The following is an 18,955-nucleotide window of genomic DNA, read 5'->3' as shown; positions in this document are numbered from 1 at the left end:
GAAAAGGCATTTGAAAAACTTCAACATTTAATCATGATTAAAACTCTTAGCCAACCCAACTCTTAGGAAATTCCTTTATTTGATAAAGATACTTAAAAAACCTAGAGTAAACATTTTTATGTTTTTAAATATTTTTACTAATGAAATGTTAGAAGGATTCCATTTAAAATCAGTCCAAAGATAATAATATTCATCTATTACCACTTCTGTATTTAACATTATACTGCAGTTACTAGTCAACACAGCAAGATATGAAAAAGAAAGAAAAGCATAAGGAACCTACATACATAATAAGAGAGTTTTTCAGGCTGGTTTGATTATATGATTAATATATTAAAACCAAAATTTTATTTGTATACTCTAGCAACAAACAGTTGGAAAACATATTTTAAAAGATTTTCTTTTATAAAGAACCTAGAAATTAACCCAACAAAGGACTTCCCAGGTCGGTATGGAAAAGATTATAAAACTTGCTTAAAGTCCTTACCCAGCATATATTTCATGGCCAATAACTATAATCACTAAGAATTATGAGCAGATCTTCAGCTCCCTTGCATTTTCATTGCATGCTGGCCTGCTTAACCAAAATCATAGTCATAGCCAACACTCCCTCTACCCTAGCCCTGCACCGGTGCAACTGAGTGTGACTGGAGTAAAATAACACAAACATGCCAGCTGGTTTCACTTTAAATTTAGGATTGCTAATCTTAACTGGGCCCTACTGCTTCCCTGAAACTATCCTGTATTTTTTTTTTTTTGGTCCATTTCTATTCCCATTCTCCTATATCAATTTTTCAAAATGGGTACATGAACATAGAATTACCACGTAATCCAGCCATCCCACTCCTAGGTAGACACTCAAAAGAATTAAAACCAGGTACTCAAACAGAAATTTGTACATCAGTGTTCAGAGCAGCATTATTCACAATTGGCAAAAAGTGTAAACAACCTAAATGTCCATTGACAGGTGAATGGATAAACAGAATGTGGTATTGATGTATAGTGGAATGTGATTTTGCTTTAAAAAGAAGTGAAATTCTACAGGCTACAGGATGGACAAACCTTGATAACATTATGCTAAGTGACATAAGCCAGTGTTCACAAAAGGGAAGTATTATATGATTCCACTTATACGAGGTAGCTGGAATAGTCACATTCATAGAGACAAAGTAAAATGGTAATTGCCAGGGGTTGGAGGGAGGGAGGAATGGGGAGTTGTTTAACAGGTACAAAATTAGAGTTTAGGAAGGTAAGGAAGTTCTGGAGATGAATAGTAGAGATGGTTGTACCACAATGTAAATCTAATGCCACTGGTTGTACACTTGAAATTGGTTAAAATGGTAAATTTTATATTACATATATTTTACCACAGTTTTTAAAAACGAACATATGCAGGGCACCTGGGTGGTGCACTTGGTTAAGCATCCAACTCTTAGTTTTGGCTCCGGTCATGATCTCAGGATCATGAGATCAAGCCCCATGTCTGGCTCTGCGCTCACCACTGTGTCTGCTTAGAACTCTCCGTTCTCTCCCTCTGCCCCTCCCTGCCTCTCTCTCTCTCCCTCTCTCTCTCTCTCTCTAGAATACATAAATAAATCTTTTTTATAAATTAAAAAAAAAAGAACATATGAAGGCTTTCTACGAGATCTGTGGTTCAGGGAGTCACTTTGCAGATATACTCTTTTCCAAAACTAATGTGCCTAAGAACATCTGAGATCCAGAGTCTCATTTCACGTTTGTTCTTGTCTTCTTTATGAAAAAAATGTTTTTAATCATGCATCTCATCTATTATGAATCTTATTATGGAGCATGGCCCTGGTGTGTAAGAAACTAGATAAAAAATTATTTGAAATATTGTTGTACATGTTGAGAAAATGAATGACTCATTGTTGGGAAATATTTATTATTACAGCTCAGTTATATTCCAGCTCTTTGCTTTTATTTTTTTTTTAAGATTTTATTTATTTATTTGACAGAGAGCTAGAGAGCACAAGCAGGGGGAGAGGGAGAAGCAGGCTCCCTGCTGAGCAGGGGAGCCCCATGCGGGGCTCGATCCCAGGACCCCAGGATCATGACCTGAGCCAAAGGCAGACGTTTAACCAGCCGAGCCACCCAGGTGCCCCCAACTCTTTGCTTTTAATTAAACTGAACAAGAATTTATTGAGTTGTCAGCAGATAGATCATTAAAAATAATTTTAATGATCAATATAAAATATTTATACAGATAATCATTTATTGAAATATAATTAATATACCATGTTGTATTAGTTTCAGGTGTACAAAATATTGATTCAATAATTCTATGCATTACCCAGTGCTTACCACAATAAGTGTAGTCACCATCTATCATCACACGTTATTAGAATATTATTGACTATATTCCCTATACTGTACTTTTCATCTCTGTAACTTGTTTATCATATAACTGGAAGTTTGTACCTCTGAATCCCCTTATTTATTTTGCCCATCCCCCCCCACCCACTTTCCCCCTGGCAACCACCAGTTTGTTCTCTGTATTTAAGAATGTTTTTGTTTGTTTGTTTGTTTGTTATTGTTGTTTTAGATTTCCACATATAACTGAAATCATATGTCATTTGTCTTTCTCTGACTTATTTCATTTACCATAATACCCTCTAGGTCCATCCATGTTGTCACAAATGAAGAGATCTCATTTTTTTTGATGTGTGAATAATATTCCATTGTGTATAGCTATTGTTGGACACTTGGTTGTTTCAAATATTGGCCATTTTAAATAATGCTGTAATAAGCATAGAGATATATATGTCTTCATACATATTAGTGTTTTTGTTTCCTTCAGAGAAATACCCAGAAGTGGGATTACTGGATTATATGGTATTTATATTTTTAATTTTTTGAGGAATCTCCTTACTGTTTTCCATAGTGGCTACGCCAATTTGCACTCCTACCAACAGTGCACAAGGGTTCCCCTTTTCTCCACATTCTTGCCAACACCTGTTATTTCTTGTCTTTTTTTATTTTAGCCGTTCTGACTGGTGTGAGGTGATATCTCATTGTGCTTTTGATTTGTATTCCCCTGATGACAAGTGATGTTGGGCATCTTTTTATGTGTCTTTTGGCCATCTGTGTGTCTTCTTTGGGAAAATGTCTATTCAGGTCCTCTGATCATTTTTTTAATTGGATTGTAGACCTTTATATATTTTGGATATCAACTCCTTATTGGATATATCATTTGCACATATCTTCTCCCGTTCAGTAAGTTGCCTTTTCATTTTGTTGACGGTTTCCTTCCCTGTGTGAAAGCTTTTTGGTTTGGTATATTTCCAATAATTTATTCTCTCAGTTAGGAATTATACATAAGATTCATATAAGAGCTCTTTGCTTTTACTTAAACTGAACTGAAAAATAGTTTTTGGTAATAGATATGAAATATTTGTAAAAATAATTTTTGATCATAATCTTGGTGATTTTGATAAATAACTCAGGAGTTTCAAAAATTTCATAACTTTGCTTTAACAAAACTCCTCTTCCCAACTAGTTATAAGTGAATTTGTATCTTATGCAATGATAAATTTATGGTGAAACATTTTAGATGTCACTTCAAAATGTATGAATTATTTTAGGAGGTACGCAAAGAAAAAAATTTGGTGACTACTAAGTTAGTTGACTACTTGATATTTTTTCCTTTCTGCACAAAATGCCAGCTTTTCCCAGATTCTATCAGCCGATAACCCTGCTTTAGCTTACACTGAGAAAACTGAAGCAATCAAAAGAGAACATCCATAAACCACCCACTTTATGCACACACCTGCTAGCTTCTGCACCCACACCTCATCCCTCCTGTTCCTATAGATGAACTCCCCAAGCTATTAACTAAACCTAAGCCCTCTCTTTATGCCCCAGGTCCCACCCCTTCTTGTCTATTCCAGGGCATTACTCTAGTCATTGGCCTCTATTGTGTCATGTATTATTTCTCCTTAATACGGAATCATTCCTGCTAGTAAACAGATACACTACTATTTCCTGTCATCCTAAATACAAAATCTGTCTTGATCCACATTCCCTTCTAGTGATCACCCATTTACCTCAACCTCTTTATATATAATTTTATAATTTATAGCAAAATTCCTTGAAAGAGTTATCTATTCTTAATTCTTTTCTCTCATTATTTCTCTTAGACTGGCTTTGGTAAGGCCCCCTACCCATTCCCACTGCTCTTTCTCAGTGCCACCAGTGGCCTCTGTTTTGCCATGTCCAGTGGTCAGTTCCCAGGCCTCATCTTACTAGACCTGTCAGTAGCACTAGACCCATGAGACCTATCCTTGAAATGATTTCTTCACTTGTCTTCCAATACCTCCTAATTCCCTAAAGTTGCTTTCTGGTCTCTCCTCAGTCTCCTTTGCAGATTCCTCATCTATTCAGCTTCTTGGATCTCTTCTCTTTTCTGTCTCTATGCATTCCCTAGTCATCTCATTCGATCTCTTGTCTTCAAATACCATCTTACCTGCTTGTTCTAGGTATCTTCTCATTCCCTCCAGATCTCTTCTCCATCTTCTCCATCCTGGTCTCTGACTCAGGTGGTTAACTTGTCTGTGCTTTATTGACAGGCCTATGTGCCTTCTCACTTATAGTTGGTTGTGACCAATAGCAAGCTGTGGCAGCATAGTCAGGGGAGAGAGAAGACTGATGTTGGGATATTTGTTTTCTCAGTCCCTTCTTTGTGAGGTCTCTTAACCAAGATGACTCCTCTCAAGGCCCCCTTCTCCACTCAACTTTCTGTTTCCAAGTTCCTATAATCCCAACCTCTCCTGTTCTTTTAGCATTTGGAACCCTCAGGGTGTTCAGTGATTCCTTGTGTTTCTTTAGATGCTCACCTCTAATAGTCCCTTTGCAAATAAACCCTCCTGAAATATTCCTCATTTGAGTATGCCATTGTTTTCTGTTGGGACCCTGACTGTTCTGGTGTAGATGACTTCCAAATTTATAACTTTATTTGGAGTCTTTCTTCTGAACTCCTGTCTTCCATATCTAGCAGGCAACAGAGCACCTCCTCTGAGCCATCTAACAGAAATCTCAAACTTCTCATGTCCAGTATTGAGCTCCTGACATTCTCCCTCCAACCTATTCTTCCACCACTCTTCCCCATCTTGGAAAATATGTCTGATGCTCAGACATACCTCTTAGGCTAATCAGTCCTGGCCTCCTCTCCCACCTCACATCTGCTCTGTCAGCAAGTTCTCTTGGTGCTACCTGTCACTGGCCACTTCTCACCACCCCATTGCCACTACTCTGATCCAAGGCACCATTACATTTCATCTGGATTATTGTAGGAGCCTCATGCATGGCCTTCCTGCTTTGTCCCTGCCTCATCAGTTCCAACATAGCAGCCAAGGCAGTCTTGTTACACACAGTCAGATCATGTCCCTCCTCTGCTTATCAGCCCAGCCTCACCCTAATCTATGTGAGTGGGTCTCTGTCACCTTTCTGACCTCATTTATAATTCCTGCCTTTATTTTCTGCACTCCAGCACTGTGGACTCCTTTGAGTTCTTTGAATAGACTGGATAAACCAGCCTAAATTTGCTGTCCCTCTGCTTGAAATGCTCTTCCCCTAGTTAGTCACAGAGCTGGTTTCCTCACTATCTTCTGAAATTTTACATATTTATTACTTATTTATTTTACTTTTATTTATTCTTTTACTTATTTGTTTATTGTCTTCTCCAACCAGAATATATGTTTCATGAGGGCAGGGATTTTTGCCCTTTGGAGTAGTGTCCAGCACAAAGCAGTTGAATTTTGAATGAAATGAAACATTAAAAAAGATCTAAATAAATGGAGATATGTGGCTTAATTAGATAGGAAAACTCAATATTATAAAGATGTCAATTCTCCTCCAATTGATGAATTCAGTGCAATTCCAATAAAAATCCCAATGGAGTTTTTCAAAGGACTTGACAATTCTAAACATATATTAATGAGCACAGCCTAAGAATAGCTAAGCACCCTTGAAGAAGATTGAGGTGGGGAATCTGCTCTTCCAGATATCAACACTTTTTCATCAAGTTATGGTAATTCAGACAAGATGGTATTGATTCAGGACCAAACAAATTGGTAACGGAACAAAATAGAAAATTCTGAAGCAGACCTATGTATATGGCAACTTAATATATGACAGAGGCAGCTCTGCAATCATTGGAGGAAGGAAGAATAATTCAATAAATTGTCCTGGAACAGTTGGTTATCCATAAGGAAAAAATGTAATTGGATCCCTACCTCACACCATACACAAAATTAATCCCAGATAAATTACACTTAAATGTGTAGGTCAAAACTTCAACATTTTTAGCAGAAAATAGATCATATCTTTATGACTTCAAGGTAGAGGACCTGCTAAAAAAGACCAAAAAATTGCTAGCCATGAAGTAAATATTGAAATATTTTTGTGTACATAAAAATGAAAAACAGTTGTTTGTTAAGAGACACAGTAAAGCAACTTATTATTATTCAGAATATATAAAGAACTCCTAGAAATCAATTAGGAAAATACAAATATCCCAAAATGAAAATGAATGAAACCTTGAACAAGCTTTCACAGCAGGAACACAAATGACCAATATTCATGATAATGTACTTAATATCTTTAGTAAACAGAAAAATTCAAATTTGCTTTAGAAATCACACGATTTTTGTTTTAATTAAAAAGTCTCATAATATGAAATGTGAGTAGGGATATGGAGCAAATGCAATACTTACTGCTTGGTACCCTTATGGGGAAAACAGTTTGGTATTGGCCTCTAAAGGTGAACATTCACTTAGGTACCAGGAGACCTGTATAGTAATGTTTATAACAGCACTGTTTACAATAACAAAAATCAAACAACTCCCCTCAAAGAATTAAGAGGCTAGAAACAACCCAGATGCCCATCAACTGTGTGAATAAATTGTAGTATAATCATATGATATAATATTTTAGAACTGTGAAAATGAATGAACCACAGCTACACACTGGCTTTCTTTTCCGTCCTTTTGGCCTGTGTTGCCCCTCTCCTGGCAGCTCATGCAGCTCAGCTCCAGGACAGAAGAGCCAGTCCTTCAGGTAACAATGTGACTTTCAGTATGAGCCCTTTTTCCTTCTCCTTAAACTCAGCTTCTGACTCATTTTGCCCCTGGCTTCACATTCCCTGGACCTCACTCCTAAACCAGGCTCTGTGTGTGTGTGTGTGTGTGTGTGTGTGTGTGTGTGTGGTTAAGAGAGGATTTGTGAACAGTGTTAGGATTCTGACAGGAAGAGGAAGGAGGGGATGGACCTCGGATAGGCAGCCATTGTCCACTGCAGATCTTCCTGGACTTACAATGGGGTTACATACTGATAAACCCCTCATAAGTTGAAGATATCCTTAGTTGAAAATGCATTTAATACACCTAAGTAGGGGCGCCTGGGTGGCTTAGTCGTTAAGCGTCTGCCTTCAGCTCAGGGAGTGATCCCGGAGTCCTGGGATTGAGCCCCACGTCAGGCTCCTCCGCTGGGAGCCTGCTTCTTTCTCTCCCACTCCCCCTGTCTGTGTTCCCTCTCACTGGCTGTCTCTCTCTCTGTCTCTGTCAAATAAATAAATAAATAAATAAAAATAATACACCTAAGCAACCAAACATCATAGCTTAACCTACTTTAAACATACTCAGAACACTTCTATTAGGCAATAGCTCGGCAAAATCATCTAACACAAAGCCTATTTTATAATAGTGTTGAATATCTCATGCAGTGGATGAAATACTGTGCTGTGAGTGAAAAACAGAATGGTGGTATGGGTACAGAATGGTTGTCAGTGTATAAATGTTCACCCTCGTGATCACGTGGTTGACTGGGACCGGCTGCTCACGGCAGCTGCCCAGCATTGGGAGAGACTATTGTCATGCATATTGCTGGCCCAGGAAAAGATCAAAATTAAAAATTCAAGGTACACTTTCTGCTAAATGTGTATAGCTTTCAGACCATCATAAAGTTGAAAACTTATGTCTACCTGTTGTAGGTCAGAGACTGGAGCATTGGTTGAGACTGCCATGCTGCAGACTCCTTGAGGGGAGGGGCCCTGTCATCATCATCCGTGCATTACCCCAGCATGGCGCCTGGCACATCTCAAGTATTCAAGAAATACTGAACAAAAGATGAGTCTAAGAAAGGCCTAACTGGTCGAACCCAACAGAAACAGAAATCAGGTCAAGAGCCTCTTTGCCAGAATCAACACACTCACTGGGAAAACTGGTAGCTACAGATAAGGAAATGGGGAAGATGACAAATCTAGAAAGAGAGGCATTTAGGGCTTTCTTTGACTAGCAAAACCAAAGCATACTGGTCAGGGGCACCGGTCCTCCAGAGCAGCAAAGTGTATGGGACACTTGCTTTTTGATGCAAGTGTCTTGAAGTCTTCGGCAGTAACTCCACGATGAGGTGATGTTTTCCTGATCATAAAAGGAGCACAGCAGAAGCTTTTGTCCTCCAGTTGCCAGGGCGGGGAACATGGCTTACCATTCAACTGGAACAATATTTTTGGCAGCAGTGCCTTTCAGTAGCTTTTCTCAGCCATTCCCTGCACCAGCCAGCCACTTACTGGACTGGCTGGACTGGCAGCACGATGCTTAGGTACCAGGTGCCTGGGGCCTGGTTTCCCCAATTAGCCCCGTGTTAATGTTTGGTATCCCTCTGGTGATGACTAATTTACCACCCCTGTGTCTGAGGAGGTATGGAGGACTCCGAGAAACCCCAAATTTTCCTGACTTCTGGTCAAAAGTGTCAAGATCTGGCCAGTGTATTCCAGCATTCAGAGCAATTGTCTCTCATTCCTACCTCCAATCAGGGGTCACCTCATGCAATAATGTGCTTTGTGCTTTGCACAGAGGTTTTGCTGAGGGGCCAGGGTCGCTGAATCCAGACTACATTTTGCTCACTAAACGTGGAGGAAGGGTTTGCATCCTGTACCTTTCTGAAGGAGGAGCTCTTTCTTCTTATTAGGGGCATCCACTGCTTGCCAAGCCTGGGCTTTGGCGGCCTTCACCTAATGGGCACAGAGATAAGTACTGTCTTCCCATCCTGTTTCTAGGATGCACCCAAAAGCATTGGATTGATTTGCGATTGCTTCCTGCCCTAGCTCTTGCTGGGAGTGAGACCATCTGCAGAAGGGCCATGATCATAGCCTATGTTCTCAGCACTGCTCCTGAGAGTTTTGAATCTTCCTGATCACCGCCTATCTGTGAGCATCCTCTGCCCAGCCTGCTGGCTGCCTGTGCTCTGGCTCCTTGCCTGGCTCATTCCTGGCTCACATCTTGGCCCCGAACTTCCATTTGTGCCCAGGCTCCTGCCTGTTTGCTGACGCCATCCCTGGATGCTGCTGGTCCTGGCTTTCCGTGCTGACTCTGGGCTTCAAAACTTAAAGGCTTAGCGCTGACAGTAGCCTCAGATCCAGACAAGAAGGGATTGTTTTCCACCAAGTAAAGTATTTCGGTCCAGCCCAATAAGACATCTTTGAACAGCCAGGCTTGACCCACTGGTACACTCTACATATACCCCTGTTTACAGATGGCCTCGTAGACCCTTCTGTTCCAAGCATACCTCCTACCCCATTCTTCTGGTCCATGACCACAGAGTTCATTCCCTCTTATCTCTTATCACGTGTATCTCTCTAGATTACAGATGATCTTTCTCAGTATTGTTTTCAGCAATGTGCTCAAATTCCCACTAACATCCTTCACAGCTTGACCCATCTCCCAAGATTCTCTCAACCTGTGCCTCCCCCAGGAGTCATCGTGTCACACCACACACACACACACACACACACACACACACACACATGTGAGCATGTATTCATGTGTACACATACAGACAGACCCTCAGAGCCTGCTTTGGATTTAGGGTCCGGAGATTATTTGGCTGCTGAAGCCATATGCAGGATGAGTCAGAAGCCTGCAAAGAAAATCCATGTTGTTACTGAAAGGACTGGCTGTCCCATCCTGGAGCCGAGCTGCATGACTTGCTGGGATAGGAACAACACAGGCATATAGGACCAGAAAGAAAGTCAGGAGTGGGGAGGAATAAAAGATGAGGGAAATTGATCCTGTCAGAATCCTGGGAGAAAAGATCACACTTTGAAAAATGTGTTTGAGGGGCATTTGGGTGGCTCAGTTGGTTAAGCATCTAACTCTTGACTTTGGCTCAGGTCATTATCTCAGGGTCCTGGAATTGAGCCCCACATAGGGCTCCCAGCTAAGCAGGAAGCCTACTTCTCCCTCCCTGCTGCTTGTGCTCTCTCTGTCTCCATCTTAAATGAATAAATAAAATCTTTTTTAAAAAAGAAAGAAAAGAAAAGAAAAAGAAAAATGTGTTTGGGAGCCATCATGCCTCTTGCTCTTTTGCTCAGCCCCAGCCCCATTTCTGACCAGAAACTCTGAAGAGTCCAGCTCCCCTTCCCCGCATAATTCTTTCTGGCTACCTAGTGGTTCCAATGCAACTTTTGATCGAATTCCTATGGCTTAAGCTCCAGGTGCTTGCCTCAGTCACCTTGGCTATAGGAGACTACCCCAGCAGCTGGCCCTCTCCCACTGGGGGATCCTGGCATTCATGCTCCACTCCCTGTACCCTGGCTCCTGTGAAATGTATTTGAGCACCTCCAGGGCTGAGATCCGTTCTTGATGTTCCTTTTCTACTCTCCACAGCACCTACCATGATTCTAGGCACATATCACACCATCAATGTTTGTTAACTGTTTGATGGACAGATTGATTTTAAGCACACATTCCATCACGTCTTATAAAGTGGTGTTTTTCAAAGAGTGCTAGGAGGATCCTTTGCACCAGAATCTCATTTGATGTTTTCTAAAATATACATGCTTGGACCCCACCACACACTGACTAAATCAGAATTTCTGAGAGTGTGACTGTGGCGGTTGCCTTGTAGTGGATAGAAGATGGCCACAAATGGACATGTCTGTGATCAAGAGGTGGGATCTGTTTCTCCTCTCCTTGAAATTGGCCCATGGCTGCTCTGAACAATGAAGTGAGGCTATGCCAGTTCCAGGCCCAGGCTTGGTCTCTGGGAGGCCTGGACTATGTGGAGGGACCCTAAGACTACATGGAGAGGGAGAAGAGTCTAGCTGAGCCGGCTCTCCACTCATCCTCTCCAATTTGGCTGGCATGTGGGTGAAGCTGTCTTGGATCTTCCGGATGAGACCAGACACCAGCTGAAAACCAACGGATGACCCCACGTGATCACATGGAGCAGAAGAATCACCCAGCTGATCTTTGCCAGAATTCCTAACCCACAAAATTATGAAATGGAATAAGTCGGTTGTTGCTTTAAACCCCTAAGTTTTGTGATAACTTGTTACACAGTGATAGATAATAAGAATATGCTGATGTGCAATGTCCACAATAGCTAAATCGTGGAAGGAGCTGAGATGCCCTTCAACAGATGACTGGATTAAGAAGTTGTGGTCCATATATACAATGGAATATTACTCAGCTATCAGAAAGAATGAGTTCTCAACATTTGCTACAACATGGACAGCACTGGAGGAGATAATGCTAAGTGAAATAAGTCAAGCAGAGAAAGACAACTATCATATGATTTCTCTCATCTATGGAACATAAGAACTAGGATGATCGGCAGGGGAAGAAAGGGATAAAGAAAGGGAGGGTAATCAGAAGGGGGAATGAAACATGAGAGACTATGGACTATGAGAAACAAACTGAGGGCCTCAGAGTGGAGGAGGTTGGGGGAATGGGATAGGCTGGTAATGGGTAGTAAGGAGGGCACGTATTGCATGGTGCACTGGGTGTTATACACAACTAATGAATCATCGAGCCTTACATCGGAAACCGGGGATGTACTGTATGGTGACTAACATAATATAATAAAAAATCATTAAAAAAAAAAAAGAAAAAAGAAAAAGAAAAAAGGCTAAAGGGAAAAAAAAAAAAGAATATGCTGTTGTCACTAATTCTCCAGGTTATTCTTGTGTATCCTAGAGTTTGAGTCATTGTTGTAAAGGGATCTGACATTTAATGAGCAAAATTTTATATTAAAGAGAAAATATAATTCATTTCATTTGTTGTTTATGTATCCTAAGGGAAGAAATATATGGTAAAATAAAATCTCTTCATTTATGTTGAATTCGTTTTGTTTATTGGACGGTTCTGATCATAATACAAACAAGAGCGGGCCTCCAGCTCTCCTGAACTTTTCTAGACAATTCAATTGCCTCAGACAGTGTTAATAAACAATGTCATCCCAATGGAATAAAATTCAGCTTTGGATTTAAAATGTAGTGAGTCCTGACAACATTTGGTTTGGATTGGACATGTTTCCTTAGTCTATGCTTCCAGGCCAAAACTAAGAAGATTGGGGTGGGGAGGGGGGTTAGTCTTTTGGGAGTATATTTTAAATCTGAAGCTTGTGGGTTTCTTTTGGGTTTCATAATGAAACCTTTAGACTTGTAAGTCACATGACCAACCACTGCTTTAGCCATAGTTTTGGACGAAAACCACAGGACCCTACAAACCCCACTGGGATTAGTGATTTTTGTTTTGGTTTCTCAACAAAGCAATTTGGACAAATCTGAGAAATTTTTACAGACTCAGCAGAGATCGGTGTGAAACTCCGCGTCTTCCTTGGATGCTTCGGCTCGGCTTCAGTGGGTTTGGACGGGTCCAGTGCTTAAAAATGGAACTCCAAAAGCATAAAACCGCACAAGCCAAAAATATTTTCCAAAATGAGTTTAACTAAGCTGAAGCTGCTGGGATTTGTGCCCTCTCTGTGCAGACAAGTAAATGTGCCCCTTCCAACTAGATTCCCAACCTGCCTTCACGCTCATTGGGTCCGCTGTGTCACATGCTGAGCAGAGCTGTCTCTTCAGAACAGAACTCTGGCCTCTTTAGACGTTCTTCAGAGGTGGCAGTGTGTTTCCCAAAATCCAATAGTTCAAAGTCTGGCAAGAAATCAACCTCACCACCTATTTTTATTTTGTTCATCTGAAAAACAAAGTGTCCATATGGTGGCATCACTTGAGAATAGCTGACAGATAAATACAAGAACCCTTCAAGCCAGTGGTTCCCCAACAGCCAGTCTGGCCCATGGCAGGGCTGCATCAACACTGCTCGAGGCCCTGGTTAAAAATACAGATTCCCAGGCAGCTTTCCAAGTCGGAATTTCTGGGTGGGAGCCCAGGAATCTTTATTTTTAATGAGTTGTTCAGATGATTGTATACATCCAAGTTTAGGAAACACTTTGGTGTTTAAAAAATATGACACCCCAACTCTGGCCAAGACAGAGAAACATGAATTGGATTTATCCTACTGCCTGAAACAACTAAAAAACTGCAACAAAACATATAAAAGAAGGGCTTTCAGACCGTGGACATCAGGCGGTACAGGATGATGATCACTGAGAGGGCAACAAATGATTTTCCAGATATCAGGAAGCGACAGTGGGACAATGCTTGGTGTATGAAATCACATCTACAGGGTGAGATTGTTAGGAGGTGATTTGAGTTCACTCCATGAAGGAAGCCTATTCACTTCACAGAAGACTCCTCACGGCCTGGGGGCTGGCTGACTAACCTGCGGGCCTTCTCTCCGCTGGAGATATTCAGCAGCACAGGTGTGCAGATGCTGATCAAGACTAAGGCCAAGTAAGGAATGGGTCTGCAACATGCTATTGTTTGTGTTCTAAAAATAGAGATATTTACATATTGCAACATGCAAAACCTTTCTGTCAGAAACCTAAGAGAGTGGTACATTGGTTGTGTCCGAGGAACAAGCCTGACAGGCTGGGATGAGGTGGGAGGGAAGCAAGTTTTACTGTATACTTTCCGTACTGTTCAAGTCCCTTAAAACGATCATATATTTCACTTTAAATTAAAAAATAAAATAAACAAGTCATCCCAAGGATTTCTTTAAATATTTAACCGGGGTCGCCTGGCTGGCTCAGTCCATAGAGCATGCAACTCTTGATCTCAGGGTTGTGAGTTCAAGCTCCATGTTGCAGGCAGAGGTTACTGAAGAATGAATAAACTTAAAAAAATAATAACAATAAAATCAATAAATATTTTACCAAACTTTATTTGATTTTCACAAACTCACCTATCCTGTAACTCTTCAGGAAGACATTGACCATGTAAAGCAATTGATATAATACACACGCATTCAGTAATTTATTCTGTGTATCATTCACAATTTAGTTTGTCTTTATTCATCTGACATATAATACACACCAAACAGTAACAACAAATTACATCATTTATTGTGTTTCAACTTATTTGAAAAACAAGTTGTTGCCATTGCCTGTTCACTTCCAAAATACGAGTTTTAAGTTATTTAATTGTTTTCGGGGTCTGGCACAGTCCCACACAATGCCCAGTGTCAATTATCTGGTCACATCCACATTCCTGCAGTGGTTTCTAAAATCTACAAAGTATTCTATTTTAGACTCCCAAGGGTCCGAAGTGTACGATATTTGTATAAAGGCCCGTGTTTGCTCTGTGAGTGGGTACACGTCAGATAAAGAAAAGCTTCAGGCTCACAATAAATGTTCTTCCCTCAGGTAGGGCCAGCATCCCAACTGGATGCCCACGTTCAGGCCTCTGGATTTGGGGGAGCCCTTCTTAAGGGGACCCTGCGCAACCTTTCCTATTGTGCTTTCTCCACTCTTCTGAAGGGTGGCGTATCCATGTCTTTGTTGTTAGGCAAAAGAGATACACTATATGAATTACCTAAAATTTTGCCTCTGCAAATTGTAAGGATTTGGGAAATTTGAAGAATTAAAAGGCCCAAAGAAGAGATTGAATCAAAGAACCAAAGACAGAGAAAGTGATTCTGGGAACCTAAGTAACTAAGAAATCAAATCCAGTGTTTCTGCTAGTCCACTGTTTTCTCTGCTCATGGATTCTCACCACAGGACAAACAAGGCAGCTCCTTCTCTCTTAAATTCCTTCTCAAAAACCATGAAAAAGGGAGCAAAATATGGATATGTTGGTGTTTGCTTGTGTAAGCATAAACACTGGGAACATAGGTAAGAAACTAACAATATGGTTACCTATAAGGACAGGGGATGAGGGTGGAGAGGGCCTGGAGTACATGGGGACAGACCTCTCAACATTTACATTTTTTTTAATTGAAATACAGTTAACACGCAGTGTTACATTAGTTGCAGGTGTATAGCATAGTGATGCAATTTCTCTATACCTTATGCTGTGCTCACCACAAGTGTAGCTGTCATCTGTCACCATACAATGCTATTACAATACCGTTGACTACATCTCCTGTGCTGTGCCTTTAAACATCCCGTAACTTACTCATTCTGTAACTGGAAGCATGTACCTCTGACTCCCTTTGACCCATTTTGCCCATCTCCGCCACCCTTTCCTGCTGGCATCCATCAGTTTGTTCCTATACTTATGGGTCTGTTTCTGCGTGTGTGTGTGTGTGTGTGTGTGTGTGTGTGTGTGTTTGTGTCTGTTTTAGATTCCACGTATAAGTGCAATCATATGGTATTTGCCTTTGTCTGTCTTATTTCACTTAGCATAATACCCTCTAGGTCCATCCATGTTGTCACAAATGGGGCAATCTTGTTCTTTTTTGTGCCTGCATGGTATTCCATGGTATATATATACAGTATTTTCCTTATCCAATTGTTTATTGATGGACACTTGGGCTGCTTCCGTATCTTAGCTATTGTGAATAATGCTGCAATAAGCATAGGGGTGCATGTATGTCCTTGAATTAATGTTTTCATTTTCTGTGGGTCAATACTCAGTAGTGAAATTACTGGATCATATAGTATTTCTATTTTTAACTTTTTGAGGAAACTCCATACTGTTTTTAACAGTAGCTGCACCGATTTATGTTCCCACCAACACTGTATGAGGGTTCCCTTTTCTCCACATCTTCACCAACACTTGTTATTTGTCTTTTTGATTCTAACCATTCTGACAGGAATAAGGAGATATCTCATTGTAGTTTTGATTTGCATTTTCCTGATGATTAGTGTTGTTGGGCATCTTTTCATGTGTCTATTGGCCATCTTTATCAACATATACATTTTTATAGTGTTTTCATCTTGGTCCATGTGAATGCATCACCTATTTTTAAAATTTAAAGTTAAAAAATATTTCTCAAAGCTTATCTCTTTCCATAAAAGCTTTATATAACATGCCTAAGGCTAGGTTGAATGGACTGAAGTTGCATAAATGAATAAAAACAACAGGAAGCTGGAGCTCAACCTCTACCTCCCCCTTCCCCTGCTTATCATTTTGGATGAAGATCTCTAATAATTATCTAAGTGATTTCCTTCTGGCTGTCATTTTCCATGGCTTATATCAGATGAGTCTGTAGGTTCCTAGAACATTTTGAAAGATAAAAGACAAAATTCTACTTTGTGTAATTTTTCTTTTTGAAGACATTTTGGGTATTCACTACAGAATCACCTGTGTCGGGTAACAGAAGTCAACAAAACAACGAGGATCCTGGGAAGAAAAAGAGATTGTGTTGTGTGTGTGTATGCACACACACACGTGTACACACACACACACACACACACACACTGATGTGCAGGGCAATGGGGAAGATGGCAGAGAGGGCCTGGAGGTATTTCTCAGTGTAAACATTAGAGGTTTAATTTTTGCAAAGCAGCTTTTCTGGTGAAATATTGCTGACTGTATTTGGAAGTTGATAATATAATTCAGTTCTCCTCTGGGCATTGTGGGTATACTATGATTTTCTTGGTTGAAATGCCTCCCTCCCCACCCCAGAATAGTAGAAAGAGTGAATAATTTCATATTGGACACTTTCCCTTTTGGGGAATAATTTAAGCACTACCATATGTCTTCTTATTTCGTCCTTCTACTGTCTCACGAACCGCTGGGCTCTGAAAATGCAAAAACAAAGCAAACACAGAGGAACACACTAATGTGTGTGTGTGTGTGTCTGTGTGCGCGCGCGCGCGCATGCATGCACGTGTCTGTGGGGGGGGGTTTAAAAGCACTCTTTGGTGATTGCCCAATCACTGGGCCATGGTAATTATCCAGGAAGGTGTTTGAAGATATGCTCCACTGAAGGGGACTGATAACAACCTTCAGAAACTGTTTAATCCCCAGGAACTAAAATCAGTCTGACGGTGGCTGCACAAGATGGGAAGGAATAATCATTGAAATTAGACCCAAGGAAGAATGCATGAAGTATGCCTGCTCTCAGCCGCCAGTGTCAGAACAGCTCAGATCCAAGGAGCATACGTTTGACCTCAGATGAATTCTGGAGTGTTTTCCTGTAGAAGAGCTTGCTCCAGGTCACTCCTGGTGAGTTGGTGTCTCTCTCCCAAATGTGTGGTGTGGTTGTCCCATGTCCACATTCACAGAAGCGGAGGCCTATTTCTGAAGCATCTAAATCAATCTAGAAATAATAGTCTGGTTGTTTGATTTTTCACAGTTCTTTGCCTTTTTCCTGCACTGAGGAGTTATATCGCTTACTTCATTCACATCAAACAGTGATAGAGGTTAAAGTGATCTCCGATTCGGAACCATATCATTTACTTGAAAAGTTCAGGGATTCTTTAAGTACGCTCAATTCTTGAGCACCCAGCCAACCAGATTATTCAGGAAGCCTCTTATCTCAGAAAGCTGATTACATTATAAAAATTATCAAGACATTTATTTCAAAGATACTCAGGAAAATCAGAGCATTCTTGTCAGGTGCCTGGGGCACTTTTAAAACTTGACCCCAACATTCTTGAACATCTTCTCCTCAAGAGCAGGAGCCCCTGTCCCTGCTCTTGATCAGGATGGGCTGGTGACTGCTCTGAGTGATAAAGTGTGGCAGAAGCGTTGCTAGGTGGCTTCTGAGGGTAGATTAGAAAAGGCCATGCCACTTCTACTTTTTCCTCCTGGGGTGCTGGCAGAAGCTGGCCACCATGGAAGGAGTCTCCCTCCCCTGAGAGAGTCTTGCTGGGTAAGCCTCTGGTCACAGCCTCACGGAGCTGCCAGCAGTGGCCAGCAGTGGCTGCCGGCCATGTGGACAGGCCATCTTGGACATGCGGCCCAGTTGAGCCTTCAGATGGTCGCCGTCCCTGCCAGTATCTGACTGCAGCCTCAGGAGAAATTCCATGTGACAAGAAAGCAGCTAGGCCCTTCCTGAATTTATAACCCACAAAATCCTTTTTTAAAAGTTGTTTTTAACACACTGGTTTGGGTTTACACCACTAAGTTTTGGGGTAATTTGTTATTCAGTGCCAAGGGGAAGGAAGTTTCTCTCCTTTGACACACCTTCTCATTGTTCCAGCTGCTTGCTTTCACTGCTGAGCATTTACCTGTGCTTATTTTAATCCATTTTTCCTCTTTTCCCCATCCTCCTCCTATACACACACACACGGCCACATGGCCACGGCTGCCCAAATACACACAAAATCGATCGCTTGGCCCAATTTTACTCCCCAGTTCACTTAGTTCAAACCTCATTTTTCAGCCGATAAAACATGAGTCTGCAGGGACTAAGTGTTAGTCCGAGGTCACAGGGCTCAGTAGTGGCCCAGCTGGAAGTAAACCCAGGTCTTTGGACACCCAGTCCAGTCCTTTTCCCATGAATTACTTTCATTTCCCACCCATCTCCTGAAATAAAATGGGTCAATCCTTTTCTAGTCCAGAGGCCATAAACTCTGAAAGTGCCAAACAGACCTCTGGGCACTGGGCCTCGTTTGGCCTTTGAGCGGTGACCAGTGGGCTCCTGGTAAGTGCTGCCTATAGTCCACCTCCTGGCAGGAGAAGAGAGGCAGTGAGTGAAGAAAGAGGCAAGTGCCAAGAGGGCCTGCTCTATGCCTGCCTTCTTCCTCATAGGCCTATGTTCTGAATGCCTTACGCTAATTATGGTCAGAGTGCAGGAAGGGATTCCCAAATGTGTTGGAAACTGCCAGTTGCTCCTCCCTGCTCCCCAAGCTTCTATGTTAG

The 18,955-nt window shown here is 41.2% G+C and overlaps 1 long non-coding RNA gene across 14 annotated transcripts in view; it reads left to right on the top strand.

Moving 5' to 3' along the window:
- The window catches only part of LOC123790166 (uncharacterized), a 129,364-nt gene that overhangs the window by 52,316 nt on the left and 58,093 nt on the right, over positions 1 to 18,955 (top strand). For all 14 annotated transcript variants that reach the window (XR_015724507.1, XR_015724512.1, XR_015724514.1 and 11 more), the window contains one exon: positions 17,117 to 17,314. This is a non-coding gene — a long non-coding RNA (uncharacterized LOC123790166). The remainder of the gene's footprint in view (positions 1 to 17,116; positions 17,315 to 18,955) is intronic.

Source organism: Ursus americanus, chromosome 5 (assembly GCF_024610735.1).
Source record: "Ursus americanus isolate L20-20 chromosome 5, mUrsAme1.1.p, whole genome shotgun sequence".
Lineage (NCBI taxonomy): Eukaryota > Metazoa > Chordata > Mammalia > Carnivora > Ursidae > Ursus > Ursus americanus.
The sequence above is the reverse complement of the archived record's forward strand: the minus strand, read 5'-3'. Positions and strand labels throughout refer to the sequence as shown.